This window comes from Bos taurus, chromosome 12 (assembly GCF_002263795.3).
Source record: "Bos taurus isolate L1 Dominette 01449 registration number 42190680 breed Hereford chromosome 12, ARS-UCD2.0, whole genome shotgun sequence".
In the NCBI taxonomy this organism is placed as follows: domain Eukaryota; kingdom Metazoa; phylum Chordata; class Mammalia; order Artiodactyla; family Bovidae; genus Bos; species Bos taurus.
Genome location: NC_037339.1, coordinates 13,902,633 through 13,917,774, shown reverse-complemented (window position 1 = coordinate 13,917,774; position 15,142 = coordinate 13,902,633). Strand labels below are relative to the sequence as shown.

Below are 15,142 nucleotides of genomic sequence, written 5' to 3'. Positions count from 1 at the left end.
GGAGTGACAATTTACATCTGATTAGCCAGCTCAAAGGTAAACATTCAAAGGTCACTATAAATAGCTTTTACTTCTTTTGTCTTCAGAAAGACCAATCACTGAGTCTTGGCTTTCCCCTACTCCCCATGGTTGAAACGCCCTATTTTTAAACAATGGACTTAAAATTACATTGGGTAATAAAATGCGTAGAATTTAAAGTTTAGTTAGTTGACATCTGGTTTGTTGTTCTTCTAACCATATTCTGATACCCATCTGTTTTTGTGATAAGTATTAGCTAATCATAGGAATTAAAAAAAAAATTGTGTGTAGACTTACATGTTCTGCTAACCTATTCATAGATTTATCCTTAGAATTGAAGTCTTCCAACTTTTTTTTTTTCCTGTCTGAAACTAGCCAAAGTGTCATAATGAGGGAAGGAGGATATTAGCTTTATTTACTCTGTTATGAAAAAGAACAGTTAATCATTGTTTTATGTTTAGTGAGATCAGAGTATCTGTTGATCATCTCATATAGGAGAGAGATTCTGAAAAGTAAATTCATGGTGTAAATTGTTCAGGTATTAGTTCAGATGGCCCTGTTGCAAGAAGGGGGCCCCCTTCCAGGGCCCAAAACTGGGCTCTTGTCAAACACTCGGAAATGAATTGTCTGAGGAGACACACATGCTGATGAAGCAGGAGGTTTAATTGGGAAGGGGCTCCCGGGCAGAGAGCAGTAGGGTAAGGGAACCCAGGAGGACTGCTCTGCCATGTGGCTCGCAGTCTCGGGTTTTATGGTAATGGGATTAGTTTCCGGGTTGGCTTTAGCCAGTCTTTCTGACTCAGAGTCTTTCCTGGTGGTGCACGCCTTGTTCAGCCAAGATGGATGCCAGCAAGAAGGATTCTGGGAGCTGGTTGGACACGTGGTGTCTCCTTTTGACCTTTCCTGAGCTCTCCCTGTTGGTGGTGGCCTGTTAGTTCCGTGTTCCTTACCAGGACCTCCTGTCGAAACAGCTTACGCGAGTGGTTGCTGTGGCGCCTGGCCAGGGCGGGTGGCTTCCGTCAGTGTGCGTCCCCTGACACTCCTGTTGTGTTGCGCCAGTGGGGTTTGGCACCCCGGTAGAAGGTGAACTTCATCACTATCCCCTGTTCCTGGTTGGCATAATTCAGTTAAAACGACAGCTCTTTTAGTCTCTTTCAGAGACTCTGGGCTCTCTCAGTCTATTTGTATGAAGACTGTTTTTGTCTTCTTTCTCCATTTTATTCATCCTTTTTAAATAGTGGTAATAGTTTTATTGTTGGTAATTGAATGATAAAGTATACATACACTTGGTTAAAAAAATCAGATAATATGAAAAGGTATGAAAAAGAAGGAAAGAAGATATAAAGAAGGAATTCAGATTCTCATCTTTCAGAGATCATGATGATTTACGTTTTGGTAAATGTCCTTCCAAATTCTTTTTTTTCCTGTGCAAATATACAGACATATCTTAAAATAGGATGTTTTTGGTTGTTTTTAAATCAATTAAAAAAATTGACATATCAAGCATAGCTTTTTGTGTATGTATCTTTGTGTGTGTGTGTGTGCATATATCTTTTTGTGTATATATCTTTTTTTGTGTGCATATATCTTTTTGTGCATATATCTTGAATTTTGATGGGTATATGATAATAATGCCGTGCTGCTGCTGCTGCTAAGTCGCTTCAGTTGTGTCTGACTCTGTGCGACCCCATAGACGGCAGCCCACCAGGCTCCCCCGTCCCTGGGATTCTCCAGGCAAGAACACTGGAGTGAAGGAGATATTCTATTTTATTAAGAACCCTCCCCCCTCCCCTGCGGTGCTGGATGTTTAGATTGTTCTGCAGGATAAATTCTGGGAAAAATTCAGGGTCAGAGTTTTTGAGACTCATTGTCAAACTGCTTCCTAGACCTTTCTTCTCAGCAGTATTTAACAGTGCCCCTGTCTCATACCTTCAATAATCCAGAGTATTTTTTTTAATCTTTGCTGTTCTTACATGCAAAATAGCACTGAAAAATTGAATTTCTCTGACTTAAGAGTTTGAAAACTTTACATGAATTGAGAAGCAATTTGTGTGTCTGTTTATATCATTTGTTTTGCTTTTTCTAATAGAAGGTTTATCTTTTTCTATTGGTTCTCAAGAATTCTTTACATACTATGGAGATTAACTTTCTTCCATTTGAATCAGTTTATTCAAACTAGGCAATATACCCACTAGGCATTTTTCTCAATTTATTGATTGTCTTTTCCCTTGGACTACAGTACTTTTCTCCAATTAAAAAGCTACTTATTTATGTATTTAGTTATATATATCAATCTTTATAGTTTCTGGTTTTTAACATCATGCTTGGAAAAGTCTTTCCTTTGTGTTACAGATATTGTCTCATGAATTTTCTTTTAATTCTTCTGTGATTTTTTTTTTTTGACATTTGAATACTTAATCTAACTGGAATTAATTTGGGGGTAAGATAACTGGCTGAGTATCCAAAATGGTCATTTCTACATTTTTAACCCATTATCTGGGCACCATTATTTGAGAGTCCATAGCTTTTCTACTTTCATCATACACAAAATTCCCATGGGTTTGGATCTAATTCTGTTATTGTACTCTGTAGATAACTGTGCTGTTAACTCAGAGATACAAAAATGTGTTGTTGAATGGCAATATTAGCTTCCACTCGCAGAGTTGGATAGAGAGTCCTTGAGTGCTGAGAACGTGTCCTGAGTTGGCCAAGAGCAGAGGTGGTCCCTGCTGCAAACGTGTACTGGGAGGAGCCATGTGAGGGTCAGGAACAAGGAATGCATTCTGGGCAGCGACTTTAGTGTGAGTGGTTCATGAGGTGGGGACTAGAAGGGCAGGTGTGTGTGTGTATGTGTGTGTATGACTAGAAGGGCAGGTGTGTGTGTGGTGTGTGTGTGTGTATCACTAGAAGGGCAGGTGTGTGTGTGTAGTATCACTAGAAGGGCAGGGGTGTGTGTGTGTGTGTGTGTGTGTGTATCACTAGAAGGGCAGGTGTGTGTGTGTAGTATCACTAGAAGGGCAGGTGTGTGTGTGTGTATGTGTGTGTATCACTAGAAGGGCAGGTGTGTGTGTGTGTATGTGTGTGTATCACTAGAAGGGCAGGTGTGTGTGTGGTGTGTGTGTGTGTATCACTAGAAGGGCAGGTGTGTGTGTGTGTGTGTGTGTGTATGTGTGTGTGTGTGTATGTGTATCAGAGAGAGAAATAGGCAGACAACATGAGAAATGAGGTTGTAGCTGTGGTCTGGTACCTGATGTTTGGGGCTCTTACTGCCTTTTAAAAAGTTTAGATTTATTTTCAGAGGGTGTTTTTCATGAAAGTGTTTTAAGCAGAGACTGTTTACTTTTTGAATTCTGTTTTAGGTAGGTTTTGTTTGCTTTCCATGAGCTGAATCCATTGTACAGAAATCGAGCCTGGCAAGGAGATCACGAGTCATTTCTGCGCTGGTCCAAGTAAAGGGTGACAGGACCTAAACTGAGGTGGTGGAGGGAGAGACGGGGGTGATGGGCAGCCCTCTGGTGACGGCTCACGCAGGATGATTGATGAGCTGGTGGGAGAACACGGCGGGGGGCCCAGGGTTCCCAGCGCGGCTGAATGGCCTTCACTTTCTAGACTGGGAGGAAACGAGACCATCTAGTGAAGAGGAAGAGGCAGCTGAGTTGGCTTGGCGGTTTTAGAATGACAGAGATAGGAGGAGAATCTGACCAAGGGAAATCAATGGGCTTTCCAGCCCAGCAGCCGTTTGAAGCATCAGATAATAGAGGTTCAAATTGTGAATTTCACATTTGCATAATCTTTTTGAACAACTGCCTGTGACATTTGTATACCTCATGTTGGTGAACTCCTGCCCATCTCTTACAGCTCCCCCCAAAACAGCTGAAAGAGTCTAGAATCTTTTTTTAAAACTTACATATTTGATCTGGCCGGTGGGAAACAAGTTGCAATCTCTCAGTTTCATACATTATCTGCATCAGCAGCCAAATTTCTCCATGTGTGCTCTGCAGATGATATTTGAAGCGCGCTGACTTTGAATAATGATGCCCCTATAAAAGTAGCAATAAGAAAGCCTTGTTGGAGCTGACAGAACATCTCATCACAGAAGTCAGGGCAGAAATGCTGCTTGCAAAGTTTTTCCTTGCTTGTAAACACGGGCTGGTCTCTCTCAAATCAAAGGAAGAATTAATTTTGCTAATTGGGAGGCTTTTTCCAGTAGTTAGACCTGATGTGAGTTACAAGATGAGGAGCAGTGAAGGGAAAATAAAATGCATATGATTTGTGCCACTGAGCTGCCACCTGCGTGTCATTAAGGAAATATGGGGAACATTGTCACCATCTGCAAGTCATATTTATTGAACCCCACGGTGTTCGAGGTCAGGCTTATAAATAGTCACTTGGTCGGATTGAGTACATAATAATTTATGCTGGGCAAGTAGAAGAGGTTACTAATTTTACTTTCTTTACCATCTGTGTACTTCCTGGGCGGATCATTTTTTAAAAAGCTACTTGTCTTTTTTAAACGTATTTATAAGCAAGGCTGGCTGATTTTCTGCTGAAGAGTGTTCCAGATTCAAAACCCTTGGAAGCCCCTTCTGTACCCTAAAGATTTCACATTCTAAAAGTGGGAAGGTTGGTAGACACAACTCTGCTCGATCTCAGATTTTTTTCTCTTTTCTCAGCTGAGGTCTCCTGGGCTCAGAATAGCTGAAGACAGGAGCTTAGGTGTTCTGGCCTTGATTTTCTTGTTTCAGCAATAGGCTCTGTTGTATTTTGTAATAATGAAGCAGTGCTTCAAGTGTTATCAGGGTGGAATACAACTTTTTTTTCTTGGTCTTCTCATTGGGAGCAAGGACTAAACGTGGGTTGGATGGGAGGTGGAAGGGCCTTGAACAAAGCACAGAGTATGGAAAATTGCCAAAAACTACAAGTGAAAAAGAAATGTAGGAATGTAGTGAAAATGCACTGTAGGAATGAATTGCCAAAAACTAGAAGTGAAAAAGAAATGTAGGAATGTAGTGAAAATGCATTGTAGGAATGAATTGCCAAAAACTAGAAGTGAAAAAGAAATGTAGGAATGTAGTGAAAATGCATTGTAGGAATGAATTCGGGGAGTGCTGAGTCAATGTGTGTATACAGACAGGCATGTATTTATATTAGTATGTTCACAATGTGTATAAGACCACATAACATTTTTTAAACAGAAAACACATTTTATCTATATACATTGACTTATGGACACAAAAGTGAATGGAAACAAAATGATTGCCCTACATAGCCCTAAAGCAGTCCATCTAAATGGTAAGGGAAACCTAGAATTTTTGGAGGAGCTGATTTGTCTTTTTTTCTTAAAGGCAGTTTGGCTCCTTTCTCATCTAAATAGAGGCTTCCCAGGTGGTGCTAGTGGTAAAGAACCCGCCTGTCACTGCAGGAGACACAAGAGATGCGGGTTTCATCTCTGGGTCAGGAAGATCCCTTGGAGAAGGGAATGGTAACCCATTCCAGTATTCTTGCCTGGAAAATCCCATGGGCAGAGGAGCCTGGCGGGCTACAGTCCAAGGGACTGCAAAGAGTTGGACACGACTGAGCGTCTGAGCACACACTCATCTAAATACCAGAGATACCAAATATGTGTCAGCTTGTCAAAGATGTGCTTGATGCTTAATGACTAAATTTGTGCTCATGTCTGCATATGTTCATTAAATCTCTCACACACTCTCCCAGCTTTCTTCTCCCCCTGTCATTCCTCTCCTTGGCTGGATTGTTCGGGGATGAATCTTCTCCGTTCATCTCGTATCAGTGTCCGTCTGGGCCATGGACTTGGTCTCACTCGTCACGTTATCGGAATCTCTCTTGTTCACCCTCAAGCCTTCTAGCCTGTAGGTCGTTTTGACTCCGGTGGTCCATCCTGGTGACCTCCCCCCCACATCCACTCTACCCTTGATCCTAGACATTCTGGGACGCAACTCCACCGCGTCCCCAGCCTTTCTTGCAGTTCCATGGCCGTGTGGGTGACGTCTCTCCAGTGGGTGGTGGGCAGACATGATACCATCTTCCGACCTGACCCCCAGAGGGCTCCTGCCAGTGCTCCTCCCTGAACTGTCATCCTTGTGGGTGGTAACGAGGCGCTGCTACCCGACAGGATCCTGGAATGATTGTCCCCGCTTCCCCCTCGGAGTGTCTGGCATCACCATCTGAGAACCTTATTATTACTGAAGCTGCAGACTTGTGGTTATCTGCTTGTAACATTGAGTCTGCTCCCCCAAGACAACTCCCAGATCCCCATGTGTCCTGTATCTAGGATCTGAGTGGTGTCTCTCAGGTCTCTTGAACTCAGCTTGTCTAAAAACTGGCCACACCTCCCTCTCTCTGATGCCGCTCTGTCTCCAGCATCCCTTTGTCTGTGAACAGCAAGCCGGGTTGGTGGCGGTGGGGAGGGTGCTTTCCTGGTGGTCCAGTGGTTAAGAATCCATGTGCCAGTGCAGAGGACACAGGTTCCAGGGAGATTCCACGTGGCACGAGGTGACTAAGCCAGTGCGCTCAACTACCGAAGCCTGAGCGCCTGGAGTCCACGAGCCGCAGCCCGGGAAGCCGCTGCAGTGAGCCGTCTGTGTACCCCAACAAGGAGGAAGCCCTGCTCACGCAGCTAGAGAAAGCCCATGTGCAACAGTGAAGATCCAGCATGGCCAGTAAATCAATATTTTTGAAAATAGTAAGCTAGCCATCCAGGGGCTCATGCCCCATGCTTGGGACCGTTTTTTCATACTCTTCCTGCTTCATCCCTCACTTAGTCCAGGGGTCTGCAGGCATCAGCCCTGGGCTAAATTTGGCCTGTTGACATGTTTTTTTTGGTAAGGGAAATTTTACTGGAACACAGGTACAGTGTGGATGTTGGATATTGTCTGTCTACTCTCTCAACCAAAACAGCAGAGTTGAGTCATCATGACCGAAATTTTATGGTTGGCAAAGCCTAATTTCTTCCTCTCTGGCCCTTTAAGGAAACCTGTGCCCTCCCCTGACCTAAGATTGTCACAGTCTGTTAATTCTGTCTTCTTAATCTTCTCTTGCACCCATCCACTTCTCTCCATCTCCATCATGGCCATTAGCACCCTCATCTGGACGACTGCAACAGCATCCTAAGTGGCTTCTGTGTATCTAGTCTTGCAGTTTTATAATCCATTCTCCATATGGCAGCCAAGTAATCGTGCTAAAAGGAAAATGTTGAAGATCTATTTATTGCTGCACGTAGCCTACTCTAATGGTACAACTGCAAATCTAGACGTCTTTCTCTACAACCCCAGTCTCTCTGCTGAAACTCACATCCAAATGTCACCATCTTGGTTAAAATCCTTCAGTGTTCTTGATTGCCCTGAGAATAGACTAGCTGGGGCTCGAGCCGTTTCCTGACTTAAACCCCAGCCATTCTGTAAGTGGGCTTCGCTGGTGGCTCAGTGGTAAGAATCCAGCTGCCAGTGCAGGAGATGCAGGTCTCATCCCTGGCTCTGGAAGATCCCCTGGAGAAAGAAATGGCAACCCACTCTAGTGTTCTTGCCTGGGACAGAGGAGCCTGGTGAGCTGCAGTCCATGGGGTCACAAAGAGTCTGGCATGACTGAGCGAATAAACGGAACGACAACATTCTATAAGTTCTTTCATACGCTATGCTCTCCCCTGTCTCTGGGTCTTCCCCTCCTCTTTCCCACAGTCCTGTTGCACTTGGATAAGTCTTGGTTATTTCTCAGGTCAAAACTTGAAAGGACTTTGTCTAGGGGGCCCTTCCGGATTTCCAGATTAGCTTTGATCTCTTTGCTCTGTGCTCTTGTAACACCCTGTGTTTCCATTGTCATTGTTACTATGCTTTACTCACCTTATGATCTCTTTCGACCACTGACTGTAAATTCTGCAAGAGGAGTGGCCACGTCTGTATTGAGTCTTGCTGAAACTCTAGCATCCATCATACTTGGAGCTCAGCTGGCGTGTTGCGGGCAGCTCTGTGAGGTGGTTCCAAGTCACATTTTCTACCCTTTCCTCTCTCTGGAGTCTTATAGTAAGAAGGAGAATACCATTTTAGATTAAGGATTTTACTTGAATTAAGTCCAAAGAAATACGTGATTAAGGGAGAAAATTATGAGATAGGCAGGCTTGGTGGATACAAAGTGGAAGTGATGAATTCTGCAGAGGAAAATGCAAAATATTTGGTTGGCCAAAAAAAGTCTGTTCTAGTTTTTCTGTAGCATCTTTCAAAAAACCCAAATGAACTTTTTGGCCAGCCAAAAAGCTGCATGGTTATACATGCACATATAACCACACATGAAACTCATTCATTAAGTGCCCAAACATCCTGGACGTCTAACACTACAAATGCGCATGATCTACCCCTCGCCAAGTGTGACAGCATCAGCCATCTTCAGTCATAAGCAATAGAGCACATTTCTTGTTGCCCCAGTTAGCCTGAGCCTGGGAGCAAGTTGCAAACAAACCTTGTGCGCACCAGGACCCAGGGACTCCACAGAGACGGAGACAGAACTGAGAGCGTCTCCTGTGGAGCTATGGGTCAGCAGTGGTCTGCCACAGGGACAGGGGCTCTGGGTACGGGTATGGCATACGTCCTCTTGGAGGAAGTCACCATTAACCCCACTATAGAGCTGCCAGAACTTACACGGGACTGGGAAATAGACTCTTGCAGGGCACCGATCATGGCATCCGGTCCCATCACTTCATGGCAAATAGATGGGGAAACAGTGGAAACAGTGACAGATTTTATTTTGGGGGGCTCCAAAGTCAAGTCACTGCAGCTGGTAACTGCAGCCATGAAATAAAAAGACACTTACTCCTTGGAAGAAAAGTTATGACCAATCTAGACAGCATATTAAAAAGCCAAGACATTACTTTGCCAACAAAGGTCCATCTAGTCAAGACTATGGTTTTTCCAGTGGTCATGTATGGATGGGAGAGTTGGATTATAAAGAAAGCTGAGCACCGAAGAATTGATGATTTTGAACTATGGTGTTGGAGAAGACTCTTCAGAGTCCCTTGGACTGCAAGGAGACCCAACCAGTCCATCCTAAATGAGATCAGTCCTGAATGTTCATTGGAAGGAGTGATGTTGAAGCTGAAACTCCAATACTTTGACCACCTGATGCAAAGAGCTGACTCATTTGAAAAGACCCTGATGCTGGGAATGATTGAGGGCAGGAGGAGAAGGGGATGACAGAGGATGAGGTGGTTGGCTGGCATCACCGACTCAATGGACATGAGTTTGAGTAAGCTCCAGGAGTTGGTGATGGACAGGGAGGCCTGGTGTGCTGCAGTCCATGGGGTTGCAAAGAGTCGGACACGACTGAGTGGCTAAGCTGAGCTGAACTGGGAGCAAGTTGTCCTTCACTCATCATTACATTCAATCTTACATTGGTTTGTTAACAGTGTTTGTTACACATGATATCAGATGAATGGGACTCAGATATTCAGGGGATAAGAGGAGCTGTTACCTAAGTGGAAAGTTGTTGCTTAGTCGATGAGCCATGTCCAACTTTTTGCGACCCGTGGACTGTAGCCCAGCAGGCTCCTCTGGCCATGGGATTTCCCAGGCAAGAATACTGGAGTGGTTTGCCGTTTCCTTCTCCAGGGGATCTTCCCAACTCAGGGATCAAACCCGCATCTCCAGCGTTGGCGGGTGGATTCTTTCCCGCTGAGCCACCTGGGAAGCCACACAGGTGGAGTAGACGGCAGGACAGTCTGGTAAGGTCCGTAACTTAGCAGTTGGTCTAACGTAGAATGAGAGCACAGAGCAGGAAGGAAGCCGATTGTCTTGTCCCGTTTTCGGCAAGAGGAACATGCAGATGTGTGTACACGTTTTTATGGGGGGAGTGAAGGAGGCGGGTCAAGGTCGCCTCTCTCTGGTGGTTCGGGTTTGCCTGAGTAACTTCTCATGGCTGCCTTGCCCACTTTTTCGTGGAACTGGGATAGAGGTAGCCTGCTGTTTTCCATGGACTTTGCTGGGCAAATCGAATCATTCATGCATTGCTCTGGGGCCAGCAAGAGTAGCGTTTCTTTGACATGTTCAGTTGAGTCATAGCGGAGAAGACAGACACTGTTCCCATGATGTCACCAGCCCTCCCCTGCCTCTCCAAGGAGGAGACTCGGTTGGAAAACTCAGCTCCTGGGCGTTGACCTCTTGAAATAGCCACAGATGACTGGTGGGGACAGATCGCTGGTGAATAAGAGCAACCCCATGTGAGTGAGGTGTGAGTCTACACTGGAAACTGTGTTTAACAGACAATTTGCTTGGCTATGAACAAGCCCCAGTCTTTGTGGGCAAATGTTCACATCGTCCGACTTTAGAATTTCCTCCTGCCTCATTAAGCCAGATAACAGAAATGAACTGACAATATGGCAGAGAAATTCTGTTTTCTTCGAGTTGTTTCTTTTTATTCTTCTCAGCTTTTTTTTTTCCCCAAGAATTCTTATTTTTCTTGCTTACCCCTTTCCTTCATCCTACAAAATTTCTTGGAAACAGGCTAATTCTTATTTAAAAAATCTCCTTGGGCACTGACAGTGTAAGTAATTGATAGCATGTGGGAGCTTCCCTGGTGGTTCACATGGTAAAGAAACTGCCTGCAATTCAGGAAACCCAGGCTTGATCCCTGGGTCGGAAAGATCCCCTGGAGGAGGGCATGGCAACCAGTATTCTTGCCTAGAGAATCCCATGGACAGAGGAGCCTGGTGGGAGACAGTTCATGGGGTCACAAAGAGTCGGACCTGAGGAGTGACTAACACTTTCACTTTCATTTAAATCCCATCAGATTGGGGAAATATGGATGATTTACTTAAGCTCATAAGCTTCAGTTTCTTCATCTTAAAAATGGGAATTCAATACTATAAATAATATTGTTGGATTGGCCAAAAGGTTTATTTGGGTTTTCCCATGAGAGATTAAAATCCAGATGAACTTTTTGGCCAGCTCAGTATACCACCATCTGCCTCAAAGATTGTTATGAGGATTCAGTGAGGTAATACAAATAAGATCCTGGCATATCCTAAGAGCTCATTAAGGTTATCTTTTGTTGAGTCCCAAACTCTACTGCTGCTAAGTCACTTCAGTCGTGTCCGACTCTGTGTGACCCCATAGACGGCAGCCCACCAGGCTCCCCCGTCCCTGGGATTCTCTAGGCAAGAACACTGGAGTGGGTTGCCATTGCCTTCTCCAGTGCATGAAAGTGAAAAGTGAAAGGGAAGTCGCTCTAAGCCTTGCCTATTGCCTCTTCTCTGTTTAGAAGGTCAAGAGACTTTCATTTGCCATTTTAGCCATGACCATGGCAAGAGCTTGCCGAAAGGTTATCTCTCCTAAGGTCTCACCTGTGACTTTTGACTCCTTGATTGGTTTATGTTAGCCAAGACTTTATATTATGAGACATCTCATTGTTTTAAACCGTGTAGTTGTTTATCCATTCCATGCATTACCAGTTTGCACCCAGGATCCAGAACTCCCAATTCAACCCTCTCCCGTCTCCTCTACCCTTGACAACTGCCAGTCTGTTCTCTAAGTCCCTGGTTCTATTTCTGTTTCCTGGGTAGGTTCATTTCTGTCATATTTTCATTCCACATACAAGTGATGGCATATGGTATTTGTCTTTCGTACTTCACTTAGTGTGATCATCTCGAGTTGTATCCGTGTTGCTGCAAGTGGCATTATTTCATTCATGGTCCTACTGTATCTCACAGGGAACTGAATTCAATAACCTGTATAAATCATAATGGAAAAGACTAGAAAAAGAATATACACACACACACACACACATACATATATAACTGAGTCACTTTGCTATACAGCAGTAATTAACACAGCATTGCAATTCGACTAGACTTCAATTTAAAAAAAAAATCCCGTGGTGGGTTTTGCCCTGGGTCTTCTAAAAGGCCGGGAGGCATCTTCAGTTCTCAAGGAGGTTGAATCTGCTCCATAATGGGTCTGGGCTCAGCAGGTCAAGGTGCTCTCATTCCCCAGGATGCCCAGGGCTGACCCAGGCTGGGCTCAACCTGGAGCCAGCAGTCATCTAAAAGCCCAGAAAGCTGAAAACAGCAGAAGAATACAAATGTCTATCACTTAATAGCCTTTCTTCCCCACTACCAGCACCTTAAAGAAAAAAAAAAATGTCACCATGTCACCATTTGATACTTGTCTTTCAGAATTCCCTTTTGAATTGAGGCCTCCCATAGCTCAGGTCTGAATTGCCAAGTACACTGACTCATTTCTTCATTATGTAAGCCATTAACAGGTTACCGCTCCGAAGTGGGAGTCTATGCTCTAGGCTACAAGCGAGGCACCGTGATGACTCTCAGCTGAGCCTTTACACTTGCGCTCACCTGCGCTCCCCAGAGAACTACCAGCCCAGCTCCTAGCCATTAGCTGTGAGTCCTGCAGAGTAGCTTCATTAGATCAAAAAGCTCCTCCTCCCTGCTGCCTTCTGGGCAGCTGCCTACCCAGGGAAATAGGTGGAAAATGTGCAAGAGGTAGGTTGCAGCTCCTGGGAAGTGAAACTTTTATGCAGAAAATGACTAGATTTGGATGGAGGTAAATAGGAAGAGACCCAGTGTGTGAAAGTGTCATCCAAGTGAACTTCAGAGCTGGGGTGGGATCTTTGGCACCAAGTTGTCTTTAAAGCAGACAGCCTTAGAGAATGACCCTGAGGATCTTGGAAAAGTGAGGAAAAACAGAATGATTTGTACAATGGGGCCAGAAAGAAAGCAAATGCTGAAGGAACACTTATTTCTAAAAGGTATTAGCTCTAAAAAGAGATTCTAAATTTCTTTGAAAGTAATTGCAAGGCTGAAATATTTATATTGATGCTGTTTAGTTACTCATTTGAAAAGACCCTGATGCTGGGAAAGATTGAAGGCAGGAGAAGAAAGGGACGACAGAGGATGAGCTGGTTGGATGGCATCACCGACTCAATGAATGTGAGTTTATGTAAACTCCGGGAGTTGGTGATGGACAGGGAGGCCTGGTGTGCTACAGTCCATGGGGTTGCAAAGAGTCAGACATAACTGAGCGACTGAACTGAATTGAACTGAGACAATGTATGTAGTCCCATGTTGTAATTATCCAAGAAAATATTGGTTCAAAAAGTATATGAAGAGACATAACTTGTCACTGATCGTGATTGGCAGGCATGCTGGGCACGAGGGAGCATTGGCTTAATTAAGCTCTTAATCCTTTCTTGTTACCATAGAGGTCATATTTTTCAACATGGTTAATGCAGCCTGGGAATTCAATTGTTTCTGAAAATGCTCTGCAGGCGGATGGTCCTCAGAGGCATTCCAGGGCCTCAAAAACAAAGATGTTATTATCCTCTAGTGATTCCTGTCATTGGTATGGATTAGGAGCACCATCATGCGAATGATGTTCCCATCTTAAAAGGACCTTTCGGTGTCTTTCTTGGCCTTCTCCAGGGGAATCTTCCCCACTCAAGGATCGAACCCACATCTCTTGCATTGCCCGTGGTCTCCTGCATTGCAGGCAGATTCTTTACCAACCAACCCACATGGAAAGCCTTTTGACATACTATTAGAAGTTACTAGACTTTAAATGGTCTTCCCTGATGGCTTATGTGGTGAAGAATCCACTGCAATTCGGGAGACATGGGTTTAATCCCTGGGTCAGGAAGATCCCCTGGAGGAGGGCATGGCAACCCAGTCCAGTATTCGTGCCTGGAGAATCCCATGGACAGAGGAGCCTGGCGGGCTATAGTCCATGGGGTCGGAAAGTGTCAGACATGACTGAGAGACTAAGCAGAGCAGAGCATACAGACTTTAAATGAATATGTTAGGTGACATCCCAGGACCTCAGGCTTATCTTCTTCCTTAATTTTGGATCTGCTCCTTTCTTCCTTTGACAGTTTAACTCTGGTGTCCTATTAAGTGTAACTCGGTAAAGTCCTCCCTGACCACTTGGATCCCTCAATAGCTGTCTCTACCACATAGTCAAGAATCTTATGCTCATTATATTTCATTCTTTCCACTCAGTAAAATATCCTTGTTCAAAGAACTTAAGGGGCAATAAGACAATTACATACATAGCTAAACTCAAGTGAAGAAGATGTTATTTCCGGTTAGGGCATTAGAACAACCTCACGGAATAGGTTATATTTAAGGTAGAACTTGAGAAAGATGAAGTGCTGACTCGTGAGTTGCTTCTTGCATAGATACTGGCATCTTCATCTTTGGATAAAGTTCACGTTTAGTCACGTGGGCTTCTCTGGTGACTCAGTGGTAAAGAATCTTTCTGCCAATGCAGGAGACACAGGGGATGCGAGTTCTGTCCCTGAGTTGGGAAGATCCCTTGGAGGAGGAAATGGCAACCAGCTCCAGTGTTCTTGCCTGGAAAATTCCATGGACAGAGGGCCCTGGTGGGCTACATTCCATGTGGTTGCACAGAGGTGGACACGACCCAGCACACACACACACACACACACGTCTTCAAACACATGATGGGACAAAAGCATGTCCTTGCCCAGGAGCCCTGCAATATTTTCTTGAGGGCATGTTTCCTTTTTACCTCTTTGTTCACGTCTTGGACCCAGTTCCTTTGATGGCGTACTAAAGACAGGGTGAAGGAGTGAGTGAGGGTCTGATGGAGTCTGGTTGCTTTTTACAAAACCATCTTTGGAGATGGATCTGGGGCCATTTCATCCTGGAGTGAAGATAAACCATCTCAGAAACCCAACTGAAGTTGATTATGTATAAGTCTTACTGGCTTTTTGCCTGATTCTGTTGTCTTTGACACATCTGCTGTACATCTAATGAGGAAATACAGCTAGCCATGGAATTAGTATGGTGAGCTCTGCAGAGATGCAGGAGGCACGGGACACCAGGTCCCTGGGTCCCACCAGAAGCGGAAACCCAGACCTGCTTCTGCACCTGGGGAGACCCTCACTGGCCTTTATGAAGTTGCTTCTCTTCCCTGTCTCACCTTCTGCCATCATCGTTTGTCAAAGGATAGCTGAGGAACTTGTACTGGGGGTGTGAGATCCAGAAGTCCTCTTGCCTGATAGCACTGTCCCATCGTGCCTTTGCGGGACGGTTGTCGGAAGCTCAGAGCATCACCCAGCCAGCTCTTGGAGGAGAACTTTTCTGCGA

General features: G+C 44.7%; 1 protein-coding gene across 14 annotated transcripts in view; it reads left to right on the top strand.

Moving 5' to 3' along the window:
* Positions 1-15,142, top strand: part of ENOX1 (ecto-NOX disulfide-thiol exchanger 1) — a 680,015-nt gene that overhangs the window by 101,228 nt on the left and 563,645 nt on the right. The window lies entirely within an intron of this gene.